This window comes from Leucopleurus acutus (genome assembly GCF_964270905.1).
Source record: "Leucopleurus acutus genome assembly, chromosome: X".
Taxonomy (NCBI): Eukaryota; Metazoa; Chordata; class Mammalia; order Artiodactyla; family Delphinidae; genus Leucopleurus; species Leucopleurus acutus.
The window spans coordinates 127716852-127741061 of NC_139148.1; the positions used below are offsets into that span (position 1 = coordinate 127716852).

Genomic DNA, 24210 nt, shown 5'->3' on the forward strand with positions numbered 1-24210 from the left:
GCCAGGAGATAATCTGAGAGGTGCCTGACTCCAGATCCTTGGCTTTTGGCTTCTGTGGCCCAAGGAAAACCCCCTCAGACCTCAGTCTTTTGGGTTTTTTTCAGTCTTGAGCTGCCTCGGAGGGCGCATCTTCATCTTTATAGACGCATCTCAATTTGGCAAGCTTTGCCGCCCTTCCCTTCCTCCTGAGCCCCAGCTCTGTCAGTCCCCACTCCCAGCCTTGGCCTGGGACTCAAATCCCAAGAGACAAAGAGGCTATTTAGGTGCAGATATCCCTAATGAATGAAGAAAGGAGAGTCACTGGTCTAAGCCATTTCTCCGCCGCCAGCACAGCAGCCCAGGGGCCTGCAAGGGATGCATGTGCTCAAAAGCCTGCCTTTGGAATGCCTCCTGGAACCGGTATCTGTAAGGAAGAACTGACGAGCAAATTACAAATTATTACCCTGGGCAGAGCGCAAAGACGCCTCCAGACAGGATATGGGGAAAGGTCCGGGGAACGGGCTTATTTGACTAGACTCTGCTCAACAGACAGATTATAAATCGGCCTTGTCACCAGGGGACTGAGGGTGAGAAAGTGGCGGAATGGAACTGGAGGCTCCTTGGACATCTCCTGACTGCCTGTTCTCTGCTGGCGGGTGTCCGCAGAAGGGCCGCGTGCAAAGCCCTGTCACCACCATGGCTACCACTGCCGGCCCCATGCTCCACCTTTAGCTAAGAGTAGCTGGTCAGGGTCCGGGTTGATTAGAAGCTGCACTGGACTTGAATTCCAGTCTGGCTTAGAAAAAGGCTGTGGTGGAAAGGAAGGTTCCCAGGGCTGGGCTTCAATTGCTCATCTGCCGTTCTCACCTCTTCTCCAGTATCAAAACGTTTTGCAGAGTCCACGTGACAGCAGCTAGCAATACTTTTATCATCTATCAAGGAACATAAAAGGACAGTCTCACAGATACGGAAGGCACATCTGTCTGTAGACGGCGCCTGGTGTACACACGGATCTGTGAACTCCCAGCAGTCACGCCTCCACTCACTCACTCAGCCAACGATGACCGAGGACTCAGGCATGGTCTTTGAGAAAGTCAGTATCACTGGCCTGAAATCAAGGTGCCAGCAGGGTCTCGCTCCTGCTTAAGGCTCTAGGGGAGGAGCCTCCCTTGCCTCCTCCAGCTCCTGGGGGCTCCAGGTGTTTCTTGGTTCTTGGCCGTGTCACTCCAATCTCTGCTTCTGTCTTCATGTGGCCTTCTCTGCATTTCTCCCCTTCTTAGGACACTTGTCGTTGGATTTAGGGCCCACCCAGATGAATCAGGATGATCTGATCTTGAAATCCTTAAGTTGATGACATCTGCAAAGACCCTGGTTCCTAATAAGGTCACATTCGCAGGTTCCAGAGGGACACATCTTTGGGGGCCACCATGCAACACCTTACAGTATGAACATTGGCCATATTGGGAAGCACGCATGGTCTTCAAGACCTTTTCCAGTGCTAAGTCTCCCCAGAGTTTGCTGCCACTGCTGTGGCGCTCGACCAGGCCCTCCTGCTTCCAGACTGGTGTGTAGCCGGCAATCTGTATGTCACCGGAATTCTAGTGTGTTAGATTCTGGAAACTGCCTTTCCTCTGAGTTGGTTATTTTTCTCTCCCAGCCAGAAAACTTCTCTGGGGAAAAAAAAAAAAAAAAGGAGAAGAGAGAGAAGGAAAAGAAAAACGTCCCATGCAAAGGGAATATATATATATTCTTCCATTTGGCCATTAGAGTTGCTTTCTCCAAGGCCAGCTCGGCTCCAGCCTTTTGCTCAAAAGCCTTTGACGGCTCCCTGGTGCCTGTGAGATGCTATTTGAGCTGCTCAGTCCGGCCCTCAATGTTCCCCACGTGGACCCCAGCCTACGTCTGCAGCCAGTCTCTCCCCACTACCTCCCATCCTCACACACATCCCTAACCCAGCCTGGCCCCTTTCCCCCAGAATCCCCTGCCCTCTTCTGCTCCCAGGAAGTATCCTGCTTCTTCGCCTAGGATACTTTTCCACACCTGCCCACCTTCTTTCCATCTTGCCAGGCTCAGTTCCAACCCGACCACTTCCTAGAAGTCTTCCTGGCCTCGAAGAGCTGACGATGACTCTCTCTCTCTCTCTCTCTCTGCTCTAGTCCCTTCCGGAGGGTCCATATCAAGATCATGATCGGCCTTGTGGTTCACTCACCTAACCAGGAATCTCTTTCTCCCTCTAGGGGATGGAGTTGAACTTGCCCTTGGGTCCCTGACACCTCGCACACGGTAAGCTATGCAATGGATTCTTGTTGAATGGAATTGAGGGTGATGTATGCATCTAATTGCTTCCTCCAGTGCTTAGCTGGTAAGGAAATTAACCAATTCCAAGAGGGGAAAAAAGGGTAGGAAAACCAGCTGAGAGAGAGATGGGATCCAGAGATGTCCAGGATAGCAGATGGCGTCCACAGAGCCTGAGTCCTGCCCGGGCCTCTCCTGTCGCCCCGAGTCCAAAGTCCCTCAGGCGCCCCCGTTGCCTGCTCTTTGAAGGCCCGCAGGTGTCTTGGCCCAGGGACTTGGGGCTCATTCTGTTGACACCTCAGATGAATGCGGAGGTTGTTGAGATTGCCTCAGTCTTTGCCAGTGTCCCCAAAGTCCTCTTCCTGTGCCCTCCTTGCTTCGAGCCAAGGTCAAACCTCTTCCTTCCAGCTTTTCTGGCTTTTGGGAAAGTAAGGCCCCCAGGCCCATGGCTAGATGTCCTACCCAAACCCCAACTAAACAGCACTCCTGGAGTCTGTGCCTAGGACCTCCGCTTCTCAGGATGCACTACCCCCAGGGCAGCCATCGCGAGCTGCTCCCGTGCACACCCGCCGGCTCAGGGACCTGCCGTCTGTGTCCACAGCTTCTTCTCGGTGCCTCGGGCTCTGCACACCTGCTCCCTTGGGGACATCAGCTCAAGGACTCCATCCTGCCATCACTATGGTGTGGGGGGAAGATGGACCATGAACTCTGACGTCAGCCCTGGGCTTGCATCCCAGATATGCACTTTCCTAGTCTGTGACCTGCTCTGAGCCTAAGTTCCCATGAATTCATTCATTCACCTACTCAGTAAAACAACAACAAACTGTCGTGGTCCTAACGCGAGTTGGAAAATAATTTCCAGACACAACACAGAATGTAAAGAAGATAGAAATTATTAGAGGAAAGGGTCGCTGCCAGAAGAGTGGGCCGACTTCCTAGTAGTCTAGGAGAGTCAAGCCCGAACATGTGCTATTGATCAGTTTTTATAGCCAGGAAACAAAGGAATGGTCCGAGGTGAAAATTTCATTTACTGCTTGGTCGAGGCACATATACCTTCCTTCTATAGGGTGGGAGTGGGACAGGGCAGATGCCTTTCCTTAACTGGGGCAGGTCCCGTGGCCCAGGTGGGCTCAGGAATTTCGTAACCATCGCAACATGGCAGGGAGGGCGATTAAGAGTCTGGTAGGGGGTGTAACGCTGCAACTTTTTCAGGCAGGGTTGTCCTTTGTCCTTGAAGCACTTTGCGGAGCACCTACTGGGTGCCAGGCCTACTATGTGCTAGTAACCATTGGGGTACAGTGGTGAAAAGGACAGAATCCCTGCCCTCGAGGAGCTCACCATCCTGATCTCGTGAGGCACTAGCCACGTGAATAATCATAATAGAAGGAGACCAAGGTTATAATGTTGGGGTCCCGTTCTGTGACTACTGAGCTCCTAGCAATGTCCCCCTCTGAAGCATTATATTATAAAACACAGCAAAGGGCTAGGGGCTAAAGAATTCTGGACTTGTGATAAAAATCCATTTTTCCTGCAAGAATTTCGATCAGAGAGATGTTTTTTACATTGCTGTGGGTGTATCTGGCTCTCGCAAGCTAAGGTAATCAGCTGCTTCAAATGGACGGAACAGACGTGAACACCACGGAGCCCTTTCTGAACAGCACAGAAAGGCAAAGTCAGGCTTCTCAAAGACCCCAAAACGATGCCTCCTCAATTTTAAGATGGTGTGAGTGATAAGATGCAAATAATTGAATAACAGTTTTGCAGGAAGAAGCAACACTGCATTGAGTTGCCCATGGATAATGACAGCATGGCAACATTGACATGTGAGAAAGCAGAAAGTTCGAGCTTCCAGAAACTCACTCGGCAGCCTACTCCCAGCCGCCCGAGGCCTGCGGCACAGCCAGCCACGCTGCCAGCACAGCCCGCTTCACCCATCAGTCACAGGTGACGCTTCCTCCCCCTCCCCCTCCCCCCATAGCCCTAGCTCCCAACTCTGGTCCTGTCATTATCAAGAGCCAGCTGCAGATTCTAGTGATGCTTTTCTGTCCCACAGGAGTCCCGGCAGGAGGAGTCCTAGGCCTGGACCACAGCGGTACCTGACACGTGGCGGCGGGAAAGTGATGATAAGAGAGATAAAGTGATGGTAAGAGCAGTGGATAGACGGGATTGGCGGTTGCGAGGCTATGGAGAGAAAAGGGGCCGGGGGAGTCAGGGGAGGGCCCAGGTTTCTGGCCAATGACTGAGATGTGGGCCCCAGGAGAGAAAAACAGGTGTCAGGTGGACCCCAGGGCTGGACTCCAGGGCTGGATCCACCAGAGGGTCCCGCTCTCCGATTTCTCGTGAGGCCATCTCTGTACTGCTTGGGGAGGGACCAGGGAGACTCAGGGTCGCTTTCCCAGGTCAGAAATGCATCTTTCCTCTCCTGAACGCACGGTTCATGATCGTAGCGGGCAGTTCACGCAGGCTGCAGGCTGGGCCGTCAGCAGCCTTGCAAACGGCCCCCCAGCCTCGCCCTTCACGTGGGCAGGTCTGCAGTCCCACTGCTGGGGTGCCCACCCTGGTCCCCCCCTCCCTGTGCACTGGGGCCGAGGGGAGTGCCTGCTTTGTAAGGTTGAGGTAGCGATAAAATGAGATCGTGCTCTGGCATCTGAGCCGCGTCTGCTGGGGCCCTGATAGATGCTACGCACGTGTTAGCTTCGCTGCTGCTGGGGGGCCGTCTCCCTCCTTCTCGCTCATTCCTCGCCCTGATACTGTTGCTATGGTCCGTCTGCTGGTTTCCTGCGGCTGCTCTGACAAAATCACCACAAACTTGGTAGCTTTAAACAACAGAAATGTATTCATTTATATAGAAATGTATGTACAGACGTACGTGTTTCTTCTCTCATAGTTCTGGAGGCCAGAGTCTGGAATCACGGTGTCAGCAGGGCCACGCCACCTCTGAAAGCTCCAGCAGCTGCCTCTCCCAGCTTCTGGGGACCCAGGTGTTCCTTGGCTTGTGGTTACATCACACTCCTCTCTGCCTCTGTGTTCACACGACCTCCTTCCCTGTGTGGCTCGAAACTTCCTCTGCCTCTGTCGTATACGAACCCCTGTTACTGGCTGTAGCGCCCACCCGGATTATCCAGAATATCCCATCTCGAGATTCTTAACTTCATGCACCTGCAGAGACCCTTTTTCAAAGAAGGTCACATTCATAGGTTCCCAGTGGACCCATCCTTTGGTGAGGAAGCACCGTTTAACACACTACAGGCTAAATGTTAAGATTTCTCATCATTCCCAAGCACAGGCCACACCACTCGCATTTTCCCTGGGCTGGGCCCCTGGAGGACGCTCACAGAGCTAAGTGCCCACAGCCATGGAGGCAAGGCCGCAGTTTGTATCAGCTCTCCAGAGCTCAAGGGGAAAGGGGCCCTGGAGATCAGATCACCCAAGCCGTCACCAGCCTGGCAGAGGAAAGGGAGGCCCCCAGAGGACGCCCTCCTACTTACTTTGTGTGACCGGCCTGCGCTTGCCGCTGGGACAGTGTTAAGTAAAGCCCTGGGGCCCAGACTTTGCTCAGGGATGCAAATGGGCTCTCCCATCGCCCGAGGACTGCAGACACACGCCAGCTGGGTTCCAGCCTTAACTACCCCGTCTGTCACTTTAGGCCACTTGAAAGAGGTAAACTGGCAGCAGTGAGCCTGATGTGAAGCCAACACAGCCGAAGGCAGTGGAAGCTTTTAGCAACCTGCAAAGGGCCCCGCAGGAGGCCCTGATGGAGATGCCAACTGCCCTACCGCTGCGGGGCCTGGGGGGCCTGGGGGGCCTGGGGGCCGGTGGGGCTGACCTGGGGCTGACCTGAGTCCCGCCTTAGATGGGAAGCACTGAGGTCTCCACGTTGGGAAAAACAAGGACTAGCGAGGAAAAGAGGGCGGGGAGGGTGGAGGTGGAGGGGCTGCTCGGGCAGAACTCAGTCCCCTCGCACATTTCTAAGAACGCAGTGATGGAACAGAGCCAGAGAAAGACCATGCCTTTCACCAAAGGGGGGAGGGGACAACCCAGTGACCAATTTCGGTGATTAGCTTCAAGAAGAGGGCCCTTTATTCCGGGCGTGTGTATGCCTTTTAATTTCCTCTTGTGGGCTCCTGAGGGGGCCCGGTAACCGTGCAATTGGTATTCCTGGCCAGCCTCGGCAGATGCGGGCACTCGCTCCGAGAAGGCTCCAGGTGTCGCGGGGTGCCACCTGCTCTGCCGGCTTCCCGATTAACTGCGTCATACAACCTGCCAGGGGCGGGCGGGCGGGCAGCAGCGGGGCCGTGTCGCAACGGGGCCCAGGCTGGTCTCCTCTGGTCGGTGAGAGGCGGGAGCGGCGAGGTCCGAGTGGACCTCGGCGCCGTCCCTGCTTGGTGCGAAACATAATAAAACCTTACTGTCGGTGACGAGGGGACTTGGCTCCCTCAGGCAATTGAAAGCACAGAAGTTACAAAGCAGCCAACTGGGGTGGGGGTGGTGATCTGTATCACAAGAAGACCCTTGGGGCTTCCCTGGTGGCGCAGTGGTTGAGAGTCCGCCTGCCGATGCAGGGGACACGGGTTCGTGCCGCGGTCCGGGAAGATCCCACATGCCGCGGAGCGGCTGGGACCGTGAGCCATGGCCGCTGGGTCTGCATGTCCGGAGCCTGTGCTCCGCAACGGGAGAGGCCACAATAGTGAGAGGCCCGCGTACCGCAAAAAAAAAAAAAAAAAAAAGACCCTTGCCTTCGTAAGAGGAGTTCTCCTGCAGCTGCTATCGATGGTGCCCCAGGGGTGTTAAGTGATTCGCCCCCAACGCTTGCACAGCACACTCTGCCTTGTAAAACCAGCACTTCTGGACTGACTTTGGACCAGCCTCCCAGCCCCGAGATGTGCGGTATTGCCAAAGACCCCAGCTGTCCTTGTACTAGCTCACACACGGAGCCCTGGCAATTTCTCAGAAACAGATGTGGCTCCTTCCCAGGCTGGCACCTGGCTTCGGAGGTGAACGCAGTGGCCAAGTGCCGGGGCCCAGGAACGGAGGGACGCTGGGGGCAGTGGTGTGGGCAAGACCCGGGTTTCTGTCCTGCGGGGCCCCCAGCAAGTTGCCGGGGCCTGTTCCCTCTTTGGGGCCTTAGTGTCCACGTGCAGAGAACAAGGGAGTCTTGACGCACTTCCGGTTTCACCATTCCAGGAGCTCCACCCATGGGCTGGCGGAGTGACCCTGGAGATGCCCTTGACCTACCTATGAAGTGGGATAGGGATATTGTCCTGAATCATGCCCAGAATGATGACGACGGTATATGTTTGTGAAAGTACTTTAGAAATTGTGCCTTTTACAGAGCGGCGGTGGCCCACGTCCCTGTAAAAAGAGCATCTTAAAAGTCACCTCTTTCTCATCTGAGGGCTCAGGTGGTCTGAAACCTGTTCAGAGGGTGCCTGTGCTCCAGGTGGGCAGTTATTCCAGGGATCGGCTTCCGATGAACGCTCGATGCAAGTAAACTCTTTCCCCTACATTATGACATTTCGAGAAAAGTAGGTTCCCAAAATGCAAAGTTCGTGCTTCACAGAATTTAACTGGCCCGAAGCTTGGAATACAGTAGGAGCTTATGTAAATGACTAGGAAGTGCCCATTAGATATAGAGGTTTGAAATTAAAACTAATTTTTCGAACTTGCCCAGGGTCCGTGAAGGGAAGGGGGCGCGGGCTGGGAGCAGTCCCTGCGTAACTTGGTGGTGGAAGCCTAGATCTTTGCCCCCATCCCACCTTCCACCCTAGCCATTGCTCAAATTGAGGAGAAGTTTGTAGACTTCGTAAGGATCCAAAGTGGTTTCTAAACGTTCTGAACTCCAAGCTCCAACCAGAGAATTGTTCTAAGAGCTAGGAAGTTTGAGGGACTTAAAATGAACCAGGACAAAAGGCAGCAGAGGTAGGAGAGAGAAAGAAAGAGAGAGAGGGAGGGAGGGAGGGAGAGAGAGAGAGGCTGAGAGGGAGGGAGATGGGAGGGGAGAGAAGAGAACGAATGCCAGTGTTTCCTGGTGCGTTTAATTTTCACATCACGAAGCACCCGGAGGCAGGCAACCATGATACCGCCTACTGGGGCCACAGGGAGGGACCTCTGGGCAGGGAGGATGTGGAACTCATTCCTTCCTGCCCCAGCCAGATCTGCCTGCTGCTGTTTGGATGCAAAGGAGGACGGAAGAGCCTGTGAAAGTTACCAAGGGTCTCCTCTCTCCAACGGAGATGAGCGCTGCCCCACACTCCCCTCCCGGACAGTACGCACCTCAGTGCCAGGAGCCTGGAGTCAGACAGAGCCTGCCTCGGGTCCACAGGGGCACCGAGGAGTCAGGGAAGGAGGCAGTGACAGAATCCGGACATCACCGATCCAGGCTCAGTCAGCAGGATCCTCATCCGGTCAGCGATGGACTGACTGTCCTTGCCTCTCCAGCCAAGGACAGGCCGCAGCCTCCATGCTCCTAGTCGACGAGCCTCAAGTAAGGGACTTCGAGCCGATGGCTCCCAGCAACTTCCTGCTCCTGAAGCATCATCTTCTTTTCCTGAAGTCTTCCCATCCTGCAGCCCCCACCCATGCAGGCCCTGGGGAGCTTCTGCCTCTGTCTAGGTGATGAGAAGACTGACTTCTGTCCCAGTTTGACCAGTAGTCAATTCTATTAGTTTCCTATGACTGCTGAAACAAATCACCCCCAAGTTAGTGGCTTAAAACAACTCTCTTATAGTTAAATCTCTCAGCTGACTCACTTATACTTTTGGAAGGTGGAAGCCCAAAGTCACTTTCACTTGGCTAAAGTCAAGGCGTCAGCAGAGCTGGTTGCCTTTGGAAGCTCTGAGGGGAGGATCTCTTTCCTGGCCCTTTCCAGCTTCCACTGGACGCCTGCGTTCCTTGGCTTGTGACCCCTTCCTCCATCTTCAAAGGGCATCCCTCCAATCTCTGCTTCTGGCATCACGTTGCCTGGTCCTCTTTTGTCTGTGTCAAGTCTCCCTCTGCCTCTCTCTTATAATGACACTTGTGATGGCATTTAGGGCCCATCCAGAAAATGCAGGCTAATCTCTCCTTCTTGAGATCCCTAATTTAATCACATCTGTGAGGTCCCTTTGCGCAGGTTCTAGGCACTATAGGGCATGAACATCTTTGGGGCCAGGATTCAGTCTCCCGCACCAGGTATCTGTCTTTGGACGACTAAGTCGCCTCACTTCTCTGAACCTTAATTTCCTTATTTGTACAGAAGCTATGAGGCTCCCCCTCTTCACCACTTGGGCTTAATGGGCGTTTCCAGGGAGACAATAGATGTCGTGGCATTTTGTAAACTGTCGAGTGAAACCCAGCCTGAGTGCTTAGGCCAGTTCTTGTTTCCCTTCTTAAAAAGCTGAGGTCCCCTCAGTTTAGTCACCCACAGCCCAGGAACTCTGCCTTCACAACCCTCTCCAGGCATGTCTCGATAAATGATCTTGAAGTTGCACTTGTTCCCAAGCCGGCTTTGATCCCAGGCACTGGCAAGTGATCATTTCAATTGGCCAAAATTTCCCTTCCCACTCTGCTTCGTGCCGGTGCCAATGAGACCCACGGGTGCAGCAATAGGATGCTGAGTGTGCAGCCCTACGCACACTGCTTGGCACACAGGAAGGGGCACATGGTCATCGTTCTCCAAGTAGCAGCTAAGGCAGTCTGTGCCTGTCGGCTCTTTGCTGCCTCAGGAACCATCCTTTACTGCTTCCCCTGCAGGATACCATCAGGTCATGGCCAGCAGCTGCAGCAGCAGGAGCGCACACCCCGCGGCACCGGAGCCGTCCCCGTCCTCTGCCAGTGGCTGTCCACAGTCACTGTGGGGCATCAGGTCCTGTTGTCAGGCTCAGCTGGCCAGGCTGCCTGAGGACAGGTCACAGTTTGTCCAGCAGCTGATAGGAGGTCGGCAAGGGACAGCAAAGGCTCCGAATGCAGAGACTGGCAAAACCTCCTGGGTGCACGGCCACAGCTGGCTCCCGGGCGGGGCAGAGAGCATGGAGATTACCAGCAACCTTTCAAAGGGGAACAGTTGTCTCTCTACCCTAAACCCAGGAAAGTCACATCTGGTACCACCTTGAGGGGGAGCAGGGAGTGGGGTTTCAGCTAAGTCAGTGAGAAACTGAGACCAGAAAGACCCTTTCTGAACATGGCCTTCCCTTCCCCCCACATCGTGCCGGTGTGGAGACGGGATCCACGGGGAGCGGTGGTTGGTGGGGTAGGAAACTGCTGGGGGTACCTTGGCCATTATTCCCAAAGACAGCCAGGCTGGCAGCTTTTACTCTGGGTGCTGCCCTCCCCAGTCCGGGCCTGCGGCCTCTTCCCAAGGGCTCTGACAACTTCAGAGCACATCACCTTTTCCCGGGGCATTCTCCAGACATTTCCACTTGCTGGGATGCCCTACAGCCCCGAAAAGGTACAGGGCACTGACACTCTTTCCATTTTACAGACTGAGGGAAGGAGCCGGGGGAAATTAACTCTCCCAAACCATACACCCGTGGACCTGGCAGCAGACTCCCTGCTGCCCAAACCCAAGTCTTTGTGTTGTACTCCAGCACTTATAAGTGCCTTCTGAGTGCAAGTCCACAGCGTACTCATTTCCACTGGAATGCACGCCCACTCCACACAGTGTGCCAAGCGGCCCTGATGTACGAATTAGAGGAAACGAAATACACTTTTGCACACTCGTTTGCTTGTTTCTTTTGGCTTTGGGTTTTCTTGGTTGTGTGGACTGTATAAGGCAACTTGGCACCTGTTACTGACCCCAGGTTGATCGGTGGACACAGTCATCTCTGCGGCCAGACCGCAATGCAGGTAAGGATTCTGGAAACAAAAGGACTCACTTCTCTCAGGATTTCGGGATGGAGATGTTGCCCCCTCCTGATAAAAGCTTAGCACCAATGCGTAGACACCTTCTGGAGAACGGGACACCTGGTCCTGGATTGGATCCGGAGCACGTAGGGGGCGTGCTTCACACAGTGTGGTCCAGGGGCCCCCGAGGGTCCCAGACACCCTTTCTGGGGCCCACAAGATCAAAACCTTTTCCACAATAATATCAAGATGTGTTTGCCTTTTCTGCTCTCCTTCTCTCGCAGCTGCACAGTGAATTTTTCTAGAGACAGCATGACACGTGATATCACAACGGATTGAACTCAGAAGCAGATACCAGAATCCAGCTGTCTTCTTTTAAGCCTGACGTTAAAGAGATTTGCAAAACTGTAAAACAATGTCACTCTTCTCACTGATCACTTTTGTTCCGGAAAATATAGTTATTTATGTTAACACGCAATGGGTTTATTCGTGTTACTTTGAAATGAATTAATAAATAAATGGTTTAAAGTTTTCTTAGTTTAAATTCCTGAAACTGTAAATATCAGTAGATAGAGAATGCCTATAGAACTAAAAACTCTTTTGGGGTCTTTGATAACTTGTTTGGTCCCATCCAACTGGGGGACCCTCCCATTGGACATTTGGGAACACTGTGTGGGGCAGGAAATAGCCCAAGGTCACCCAGTGATTTATTGGCAGAAACAGGGCTTCAACCCGGGTCTTCTGAGTGTCGAAGCCTTGATTTCCAGAGTATTTTTGTTAAAAGCTTCAGTGACTGGGCTCTGGGGCAAAGGCCAAAATGAACCCACAGGGTCAGACTTTCGCCAGCTACCAAATCCTGGCACCTCTAGTGAGTCTCAGCTCTTTACCCACCAGGGAGTTTACCCTCCTACCACCTTGAAGAATTATGGTAAAGGAGAGAAACTCCTCCGGACCAGGCAACAAGCCAGTGGCCCAGTAGAACCAGGATCTGGGCTTCCAAGCCCCCTGTCAGTTGCTGTTGTACTGGGGACCCTGGCCAGGAGAAAAGCCCTCCCTGGGCCAATCAAAAGTATTAGGGCTTCCCTGGTGGCGCAGTGGTTGAGAGTCCGCCTGCCGATGCAGGGGACGCGGGTTCGTGCCCCGGTCCAGGAAGATCCCACGTGCTGCGGAGCGGCTGGGCCCATGAGCCATGGCCGCTGAGCCTGCACGTCTGGAGGCTGTGCTCCGCAACGGGAGAGGCCACAAGAGTGAGAGGCCTGTGTACCGCAAAAAAAAAAAAAAAAAAGTATTAAAACTGGCCAGGGCTTGTCAACTCTTGAAAAGGTTGAGTGTCCCTCCAGCAGCCCTCTCCCCAACTCTGTCCACAGGACATTCCCATGCATTCTTACCTCACTGCTCTGACACCCTCCTGCATCCTAGGAGTGGGAGTTTTTCAAAGGTCTGCACCTATACAGATTACCTCATGGCGCTGAGAGTGTCTGACATCTGTAGACACCAGGCAGTTCCCTTAAACGCCTTTGTTCTTTCATCAATTTCCACACCATCACCAGGTACCTGTGTGTACAGATTGTTCATAAGTGCTGTCTCTGGCTCTGTGGGCCCTTCCATCAAACCCCATTTGATTTTAATAGCACCGGTGCCCTTGTATTTGTTATTCCAGACCTCAGACTGTCTGAGCTGCAGAATTGACATGCACTTTCTCTATGAATTGTTACCAAAAGATGAGAGGGGAGGGATTGTGACTTGGGTACCACTGACCTGACGGTTCGTGTTAGTAAACCTCGTGTTAGTAAACCCAGCCGCGTACTCATTTAACACCGTGGCTTTTAAACAAGCTTGACACTGCAGCATCCTTGCTGGCTCTCTTCCAGCCCATTTGCAAGTTGCGAAAGGAGCTGTTGAATCTTGCTTTGTGATAGACTTCTGTGGCCTCCCCGGCCTGGAGTTTTCAATTTCCCAGTCTTGGCGGTGGGTCAGGTAGAGCTCAGCATTGCTGGGAGGGTTGCACAGAAGGGAAAAGGGAGAGCACACTCTGGAGGAGGAGAACCCCAATATCTCTACGTCCCCTGACATGTATCATTAACTATTAATCGAAAATCATTCTTTCTGTGGATTTGTCACAATTGCTTTCTACAACTGGCTTCTTCATTTATTTCCAATTTACATAATCACGGAGGGCTGTTGATAACATGCAAATGCTTGAGAGTCAATGCATCAACATTTGCCTCCGGATCATTTTCTGCTCTGATTTGACAAGTCCATTCCTATCATAAATAAAGTTAACCTTTTGCAGCCCTGGACCCGGCAGGGAAGCTGGCTGCATCTCTGCAAGGGTCATTTATCTCACATGATAGCTCAAGTTAGGTGCTCTCTTGTGCTTAGAGGTTTCTTTTTCTTATATCTAAAAAACAAAATAGATACAGCTTCCAAAGCTGACAGAAGAAGAAACAGAAATTTTGAGCAGTCCAATATCTATCAAAGAAATTGAATATTAATTAAAAATCATCCCACAAAGAACCCCCAGGCCCAGATTGATTCATTTGTGAATGCTTCCAAACATTTAAGCAAGAGATAACATTGACCTTACATAAGTTCTTGCAGAGAGTAGAGAAAGTGGGCACACTTCTCTTTGTGATGAGCCCACTATAGCCTTGCTTCCCAAACCTAACAAGGATATTACACGAAAGGAACATTATAGGCCAATTTCTCTCATGAACGTAGGTTCACAAATCCTTAGCAAAATGTAACCAATCAAATCCTGTATATATATATATATATATATATATACATATAATATTTATTGATATATTTATTTATATGGGCATCATATATAAATATACACATATAGACATATCCCTGTTCAAATTCCATTCATATATATGCCCATTCATATATATGTGTGTGTGTGTTTAGAAAGAGAGGGAAAAGAAGCACTTCATATTTCCTCTGGTGTTTTCAGGAATCACCTCCTTGTACTTCAATTCTTGACCCAGTATCTGCTTTAGGGAGAAACACAAACTGATTCAACCACTAACTGAGGTTTATTCCAGGCATGCAAGGGTGATTTAATATTAGAAAATCAATTAATGTGATTAATCATATCAACAGAGATAAAGGAGAAAATTATACAGTTATTTAAATAGTTGCAGAAAAGCATTTGACAACATTCAACAGCTACCCATGATACAACAAACAAACAAGAAGGTAAGTTTGTGCTCCAATAAAGGAAAGCTACAAAAAACTATAGTTGCCATCATAATCAACAGTAAAATATTAGAATCTTTCCCCATAGATTGGGGATGAGAACAAGCTGCCCACTATCACCACTTCTGTTCCACATTGTACCAGAGGTCCAACCTAGTTCAATAGAAAATAAATAAATCCTTTATTCAGAAACCACATGATTGGGTACATGATAAATCCAAAAGAATCTACAAACCTTAAGGACTCGTAAAGCAGCAAGACACAAAGTCGAGATATAAGAGCCAGTTATATTTTTATATATCAGCAACAAATAAATAGAAAATAAAGTTAGAAAATATACCATTTACGGTATCAGAAAACATGAAATAACTAGAAATAAACGAAAGATGTAAGGCCCGATTGGAAGGCCAAATACCGTAAATATATCCATCTTCCTCATACTGATCCATAGATTCGCCACAATCCCAATAAAAATCCAAGCAGGCTTTAAAAAACTTTTTTTTACACTGATAGCTAGCTAGATATCAAGAATGCTATAATAAATAAGACAATGTGATATTGGTGCAAGGACAGTAAAAGTCAATTTGACAATGTAACAGCATAAAAGGTCCAGAAACAAAGCCACACGTACATCATTACCTAATTTATGAAAAACATTACCTCTTCAGTAAATTACTGTGGAACTTCCCTGGTGGTGCGGTGGTTAGGATTCCGCCTGCCAATGCAGGGGACACGGGTTCGATCCCTGGTCCGGGAAGATCCCACATGCCGCAGAGCAACTAAGCCCGTGCACCACAACTACTGAGCCTGCACTCTAGAGTCTGTGAGCCACAACTACTGAAGCCCACGCGCCTAGATCCTGTGCTCCACAACAAGAGAAGCCACCACAATGAGAAGCCCGTGCACTGCCACGAAGAGTAGCCCCTGCTCGCCGCAACTAGAGAAAGCCCGCGAGCAGCAGTGAAGACCCAACACAGCCAAAACATAAATAAATAAATGAATAAAATAAATTTAAATAAGTAAATAAATTACTATGGGTCAATTGAATATAATATGGAAAAAGATACACTGAGACTCCCACCTCATGTCATAGGTCAAGTTTAAAAGGTTGAATATATATATGAAATATATATATTTTAGGGGAACATAGAAGAATATCTTCATGACTTTAGAGTAAGCAAAGATAGCTTAGATGAGACACTAAATGCACTAACCATATTAAAAATATAATTAGACTACATTAAAATTAACAACCTTTGTTTATCAAAAACAACAGTAAGGCTAACACAACATTGTAAAGCAACTATACTCCAATAAAAATTAAATAAATAAATAAATAAACAAACAGGAAGAGTGTAAAAAGGCCAACCTCAGAGAATGGAGAAGATATTTGCAATATATAATCTATTCAGGTCCATTGTCACATTTTCTATGGATATATCTGTCTTTTTCCTATTGATTTGTAGGAATTCTTTATATGTTGTATATTCTGGATGGTTCTTTGAGATTTATGTCCAGAATATAAATCCAAAGAACTATCTTGAATATATGAAGAATTCTTACCAATCAACAAGAAAAAGACAATAGAAAACTTGACGGAGGACCTGAATAAACATTTCATCAAAGAGGCTATCCAAGTGGCCAAAGGATGTGCAACTTCAGGGTGTCATCAGAAAAATGCACATGACAACTACCATGCGGTACCACTACTGTAGTGGACTCTGTCGTGTGTTTCCCAGATTCCCCCTTCAGGACTGAAGCACCCATCTCCCCACTTGCTGAGAGTGCTAGCTGACAGCCCACAGCTGAGTTCCCCCTCCTGGTGATTGCCCTTAGCTAGAAAGAGCCACCTAGCCTGAAGTCACCTCCTCTCCCCAGGGGAAGCCTGCATCCAATGACTGGTTGAAAGGAGGTGCAAAAGCTCAGTCCCCAGCCTTAATTTGGAACAATTCTTAAGGGTCATTCCAGCTCCAGAGTTCTCCACGGGATTGCCTGAGGTCTTTGGTGTGACTGCATCTCAACCCAACCTCTCCTCTGCCTAATCCTGTTTCCTCCACTCCCTCAAAGATATTGTTCCTGAGAGCACACCTCAATATACTTCCTGCACAGTAACATGTATCTTAGAGTCTGCTTCCCGAGGAAGCCAACCTGGGACAACTACACACCCACCAGAATGGCTAAAATGGAAAAGACAGATAATACGGTGTGTTGATGAGACTGTGGACCAACCAAAACTCTCGTAGACAGATGTAGGCCAATCAAATTGCTCATATACTGCTGGTGGGAGGGTAAATTGTGCAGCCACCTTGGAGAATGGCAATCTGGCAGTATCTACTACAGCAAAACATACACACATGACCCAACTATTCCACTAGTAAGTATGCTAACCGACAGAAATGCACATATATGTTCACCAGCAGATATGAACATAAATGGTCATAATGGCATTGTTCATACTGTCCCAACTGGAAACAACCCAAATATTCACCAAGTGTAGAGTGGGTAAATAAATTGTGGCATATTCACATACAAATCTTACAAACAATGTTGAGTAAAAGAGAAAAACCGGACACAAAAAGAGCAAGTTCTGTATGATTCCATTTAAGTAAAGTACATAAATAAGCAAACACTGGTAGAACTCAGGACACTGATTACCACTGGCTGGGAGATTAGTGACCATCAGGGTAATATGGTGGTTTGGGACCCCTAATGTTCTGTTTCTTGACTTGGGTTCTGGTTACACAAGTGCGTTCACATTGTGACACGTATCTAGTTGTACACACATGACCTGGGTGCTTTTCTGTATATACTACTTCAATAAAACAGTCTTGAAAAACTGAAAGGACACACGTACACACACATACATCCAGAAACTAGCGAACGTTCAGGCTCCCTGCTCTATGTACCCTGACTCCTGAGGCTTGGACTGGGATTTGGTAGAGGGGCAGCCTCACCGGTTGAGGGTTGGGAGAGATACTGGAACCAAATCAGATTTCATACTCACCTGCCTTGGCCTATTGATGGGCAATATGGGGACGGGCGTGGTTTTGTCATTACTATGTGGGTGGCAGCTTGGGAGGGGCGACAATTCTCCCTGATGAGTCAATGGAGATACTGTACAAGCAGGGCACTTGGTGCTGATGAAAATAAAAAGCTTTCTTCCCCGTCTGTTGCAAAGGTTCAGCGGGTACGCCCTTTGATAAATGGTCACAGTAATGAAATTTACACTCTTCAATCACAAGGGCTATAACTCAATTAAAACCACATGGAGGATTGATTTCTGGTTTCTGGACTTTATTAAATTTTGTGTTTCTTTGCTCAGCCTGATCTGACAGGCTCAAGTGTGGAAGTCGGTGCCCGAGGAGCTGTCACTGTCCTGATGGGATGAACCCAGTTTGGGGCTCCGGGCAGACCAGGGTGAAGGGAGATGAGGGCCACGGTACCCATAAAGGGGGGCCCAGGCCTGCAGCCTCTCACTGCCTTTGCCTGCAGTGTTTTCCAGGCAGTCTATAAGAAGTCAGAGTCTTCATGATTCTGAGTCGGAGGCAGGGATCTCTTTGAACCCACTGACTGGGGTCCCTCAGGAGAGATCTGATGTTGGGGAAGCCGATTTAATGCTCAAAGCCAACTTGTGAGATTGGAACTGTAGCTGTTCCCATTTTCTACACGTGGAAACCTCAGAAGAAAGAGGGGTGATGACTTGCCCAGATGGCTGTGGAACATAAGTGCCCGGGCAGGTACCATCCATACAGCCCTTCCAAACAAACACACCTCCTCCACACACACACACACACACACAAACTGCCTTCACATCTACACCTGTGCAGATAGAGCTAGATACAGATACACATCCACACGCCCATTTGCACTCTCAATGTACGCTTACATACACACAAACACACACACACCCCTGTGCAGATACACCCAGGTATGGACACACATCTGCACACTCAACTGTACTCCCAACACACATGGGTGCACGCACACATATTGATACACATACACCTACACACAAATATGCGTACACACACCTATGACAAACATACTTGTGCAGATACACCTGGATTTGGAGACACACCTGTACACTGAACTACACTCCCAACACGCATGCACACACACACGAACAGAAAAACATACACCTAGTCAGAAATACATACACATACCTGTACCTATAGAACTAGATACAGGCACACACCCACGCACCCAAACATATGCCCTACAGCCACACGTGCAGACGCACCCAGTCACAGGCGTACATCTACACACCCATCCACACTCACACCCCCCACACACAGAGGGACACAAACATCAACACTTGTGTGGATACACTCAGATACATGAATATACATACGCATCTGCATCCCACACACACATGATGTGTGCTCCACACCACATCCAGGAAGACATGCTTGATATAGACACACCTTCATATACCCGTACATAACCACATCACATCCATACCTGGACACAGAGATGCGTCTCCTCCACATCCACACCAGTGCAGGTACACCCAGATAGAGGCTCATACACATGCATGGCCATACACGTCCACACGCCCCACACTCACATACATGGACCTACACACACACACACACTCACTCACACCTGTGCAGACACATACCCGTAGAACCGAAGCCATCTGCACCCCCACACACTCATAGGTAGCTACACACACCTAAACACATACACACACATACATACACACCTGTGCTCATACACTGTTTTTATAGATACACACTCACAGACATCCACAATATACACACCCCCCCACACATCCATATATGTACATAGGCACATGCCCATACACACATGAATATGCACACACATTTCTACACACATACACACCTATGGATATACACCATGCATACACTTACATCCACTCCCAGACATGAACACACACACATACATAAACAAAGACACATGTACACGCACATACACCCATACATGCCAATGCACTCAAAGATAAACATATACACACACCTACACATGTACGTGAACACACAACAAATATATGTGCATGTGGAGGGTGTATGTACACATCCAAGCGTTGAATACACATAGTCACACTCACACACCTGGACACACACGACTAGTGAACACTACGTACTCGTGAGCATGTACACACTCACACCCATTGGCTCCCACAGGCCGTCTGTTAACGCCAAGCACAGGAAGCACTTTCTGGCATCTGGGGCTGGAGGACAGCGCTGAGAAGCCGGGTCTAAGTAGCGTGATCCGTGCTCCCCACCCTGACCTCAGCCCTGGAGACGCTGGTGCCGGCCTGGCGGGGCCTCCCCTGCTCCTCGAGAAAGCAGCGGCGTCAGAGGCCCCTTGGCTACCCAGGCCCCCGCCACACCAGCACACCTGTGCTACCTCGGAAGGACCCAGGCCACCGTTGCAGGGGACCCTGGGAGCTCTCCTAGATCAACGACAGCAAGTGGCAGGAGGCTAGAAAACGACGCCAGAGAGGATGACAGGACTGCAGTCAGATAGCGCCCTGCGGCCTTGCCAGGGAGCCGGGCCTTCGTGCTCGGTGCCGCCCACATGTTAGAAGTAGGCGGCGGACGCGGAGGATCCCTCCGGTGCCCCATAGAGAATGGCGAGAGGCGTGCAGTCTGGCAGCGGTGCGGCCAGCACAGCCATCCGGGCAGGGACGGGGGAGCTGAGGCTGGAGTGGGCGGCCGCGGGTGGTGAGCCGGCTGGAAGAGAGTCTGGCCGCACTTGGTCATGGGTCGCCTGGGGCGTGGGGGAGAGGGAGGGAGGGAGGGAGGATGACACCCAGATTCCTGGGGCCGTGCGGCTGTCGAGGGGGGCAGGGCCCCAGCCAGGCAGGCTCCGCTGGCGTGGGGGAGGGCTGGGGCTGGGGCTTTGAATGAAACAGAAAGGCAGGCAGGGCCCTCAGGAACAACGTGCGCCAGCTTCAGGGCGGGATCGCGCTGTCAGAGCAGAGCCAGCAGAGCGGGTCCCTACCCGGCACCTCAAGGTAGCTCACCAGGAGGGCACAGGCGTGATGGCCTTGCAAGGCTCCACCTGGAGGCCAGAAGCCCGAAATCGAAGTGTCCGTAGGGCCCACGCTAAACAGCTCATCTTAACTTGTTACCTCTGTAAAGACCTTCTGTCCAAATGAGGTCACGTTCCCAGGCTCTGGAGACTAGGACTTCAGCATTTTTGCGGGGACAAACCATAACACTCATCTAGGCTCAGATGTGAACAGGAGCGCATGGGGCCCCTCCTGGGTCGGGGCAGCAGGAGAGGAAGGGAAGCTAGCTGCTGGATCCGGACTGGGCCTGGGAAAGAGAGGAGCCCGGGTTCAGGGAGCACCATGCTGCCTGGGACAGACCTCATCCCGAGGCCTGGGGCCCCGGCGCACGGCAGGCCTCCCATGGGAGAGACTGAGCAGGGAGTAGAGGCAGCAGGCGGCCTGGGTGGAAGCCGCCCGGGCTGGCTTCCTGGGGAGGGGGACCCAGCAGCAGGGAGGGCTGAATGAGTGGCGGCAGGGGGGTTGTGAGAGGCAGGAGAGAGGAAGCCTTTCGGACTCCCAGCTCTGGGGCCTGGGTGATGCACTGAAACCCCCTCCCTGGGTCTTTCCACAAGGGGATCAGGGCACTTGTGCTAGGAATGAGCATTTCTAGGCCAGTGGGCTAAGGGCTGCAGCAGAGGGAGGCCGGAGTTGTAAGGGAACAGAGGAGAGGCGCCTGGCACTGCTGGCCTGTGGGAGTGTGCGCGTTGGTCTGTGTGTCCCTGTACGTGTGTGTGTGAAAGGGGCGTCTCTGGGCTCCTGGGTCTGCACTTGCATCACCACGTACAGAACCGCGCATGCCTGCGAGCGTGTCTGTGCGCGCATGTGTGCAGAGGGTGGTGGTAGGGGCGCAGGTGGTCAGGAAAGTCTACTGTGTAGCCGCTACCCGATCTGCAGCTAAGCTTGGCTTTAAACCCTCAGAAAATATCAGGTAGCCTCCTGTGCTGCCCCTCAGCCACCTTAATCCCTCTGCACCTGTCCCAGGCCCCGGCTCTCATCCCCCAGATGCATCTGCCCTGCAGGGTCCCCTGACTGCCCGTGGGCGCGGTTGCTAAGCCTTCATAGGCCACATTTCAGTCGGGCACATCCTAGAAGCTTATTTGTTGTTTTCTCACAATCCAGAAAGAGTCTGGCTGTTCAACTGTGCATTCTCATTGGGAAAAGAGGTTAGCTGGGTCCAGCACGCCTGGGGTCCAGGTGAGAAATGGCCAGCGATGGAGGACTGCCGGAGCGGGCTGCAGGGCACCCCCAGTCCTCTAGCAGTGGGGGGCTGGCTGTCTCAGTGAAGTGAAGAAGATCCAGACCTGGGTGCAGACAGACAGCAGGAGTCTGTGAGACAGACCCCAGGCCTCTCTCCTCTGCTCACCCGGTCCCTGGAATAGGAGGGACGATGGGGTCCACCCCTTAGTAAACATCCTGTGTTAATGGTGAGGGCACGAGTGTCACAGGGGCTAAGAGGGGGCAGCCTGGGGGTAAATCCTTTCCCAGGGGCCTCCCTCCAGTCCTGGGACCTGGCTGTGTCTCTTTCCCCATCCACAGATGGGGATGTAAGAGCCGAGCCATCAAAGCCCCACAGTTGACGGGAGGGCCAGACGCCACGGAGGCTGGAGAGCATTTCTGGAGCCAACCGCTGAGCTCCGTGCAGCTGTGACGGGTTTGTATCATTTGTAAAGGGAACGGCCATGTTGGAAAAGTAAGCATGAAGCCCAAAGAAGCAAATATTCCTACGTCTACAGCACCGCTTATATATGCCCAGGCACGGGGCCCCTTATACCGATTCCGTCTTTCAAGCAAATGAATGCCCAGGTACCACCTGCCTGTCTTAACCTCCTAAAGAGTGGGCTCCATTGTCTTTACCCTTCAGTGACATCTCCCTTTGTCCAGTGCCACTGGAAAGCCCCTTGAGGCACTTGCTTTTTTGTCCACGTTGCATTTGGCGCAATCATTTACCAGTTTGCTAACAAACTTGTGACCCCCGCTGCACCACTGCAAATGATCACATCGCTATCTCTGCTTGGAACAGATTATCCTCCTTCAAACTGTGTACATGCTTCGTTGAAATGCTTCATGTGGTTCTGGGTTCTGCCTGTGTATGTGTAAGTATGTATCTGTATATATATACGGATACATATATACAATATACAATATATATATTGAAAGAGAGAGTGAGAGAGTTGAGATTGTTTGGTAGAAACAATCATGATCCATTAGCAAGTAGAGCTCCCTTGGGCTGGAGTGCCTTGGGAGTGTCTTTTAGGTGCCCATGATTTTCCCCCCACTCTTCTCATTCCTCCTCCCATCTTGCCATCAAAAGTGTTAAGACAGAGCTATCAGCTCACAGAGAATCAGGCTATGTCTCTACAGGTGAGATTGATGGGGAAGAAGCAAAGGTCATATTTAATATGTCACAATTAAAACTGAGACCATTTAAAAATATTTATCAATTCATGAACAAATTTTTTAAAAATCTACTTGTTAACTCGTTGAGTGCCCGCACATTTGGTCAAACGTTATTCTGAGTGTTTCTGTGAGGGTAGTTTTGGATGAGATTAACATTTAAATTGACAGACTGAGTAAAGCAGATTGCTTGCTCCGATGTGGGTGGACCTCATCCACTCAGTTGAAGGCCTGAAGAGAACAAAAAGTTGACCCTTTCCCAAGTAAGAGGATTCCTCCTGCCCGATGTCTTCCCACTAGGATAGAGGCTTTTCCCTGCCTTCAAACTTGAACTGAAACATTGGTAACCACGACTAACAATCTAGAGAGATATAACCACCAACTGGCAAGGATGGAGGAGAGAGAAAGGAATAGTAAAAACAATTCGTCTAAAAGAAGGCAAGAAAGACAGAGAGGACTTGTGCGACTTCTTTATATATTTTAGATATGAATCCCTTATCAGACAAAGGATTTGCAAATATTTTCTCCCAGTTTGGGACTTGTCTTTGCTTCTCTTAGCAGTGTCTTCTGAAAAATAGAACTCTTAATTTTGAGCCTGCTGGCCTTCACAGTAGAACCACACCATCATTCGTCCTATTTCTCCAGCCTTCAGACTCAGACCGGAACTACACCTGGGTCTCCAGCTTGCCTCGTCCCCCTGTAGACTTTGGGACTTGTTGGCCTCCATAATCGTAAGATCGTGTGAGCCAATTCCTTACCATAAATCTCTCTGTCTCTGTCTCTCTGTCTCTGTCCTCTCTCTCTGTCTCTCTCTGTCTCTCTCTGTCTCTCTCTGTCTCTCTCTCTCTCTCTCTCTCTCTATATATATATATATATATCCTATTGGTTCTGTTTCTCTGGAGAACCCTGACTAATACACGATTACATGTCAACACAATATTTGTCTTATGAAAAATAACTGTATTTTTCTAAACAAAAAAATGTAATGAGAAGAGTGGTATTGCTTTACATTTTTGCAAAACTCTTTACTGTCTGGCTGTTGTGTATTGGTTTGATGTGATTTCAAATCCACTTGTTTATGACCTAAGTGAAGTTTTTTTTATTGAAGTATAGCTGATTTACAATATTATGTTCATTTCAGGTGTACAGCATAGTGATTCAGCATTTTTGCAGATTATACTTCATTATGGGTTATTACAAGGTAATAGGTATAATTTCCTGTGCCATACAGTACATCCTTGTTGCTTATCTGGTTTATATAAGGTAGTTTGTATCTGTTAATCCCATATCCCAAATTTTCCCTCCCCTTTCCCTCTCCCCTTTGGTAACAAGTTTGTTTTCTATGTCTGTGAGTCTGTTTCTGTTTTGCACGTATATCCATGTGCATTATTTTTTAGATTCCACATATAAGTGATATTATGCAGTATTTGTCTTTCTCTGTCTGACTTATTTCACTTAGTACAATACCCTCCAAGTCCATCCATGTTGCTGCAAAT

At 50.2% G+C, this 24210-nt stretch overlaps 1 pseudogene across 1 annotated transcript in view; it reads left to right on the plus strand.

Moving 5' to 3' along the window:
* The first annotated feature begins 19894 nt into the window (after window positions 1-19894).
* Window positions 19895-24210, plus strand: part of LOC309978651 (spermatogenesis-associated protein 17-like) — a 94761-nt pseudogene continuing 90445 nt past the window's right edge. The window contains exon 1 of the transcript in view: window positions 19895-19988. The product of the transcript in view is annotated as a spermatogenesis-associated protein 17-like (transcript). The remainder of the gene's footprint in view (window positions 19989-24210) is intronic.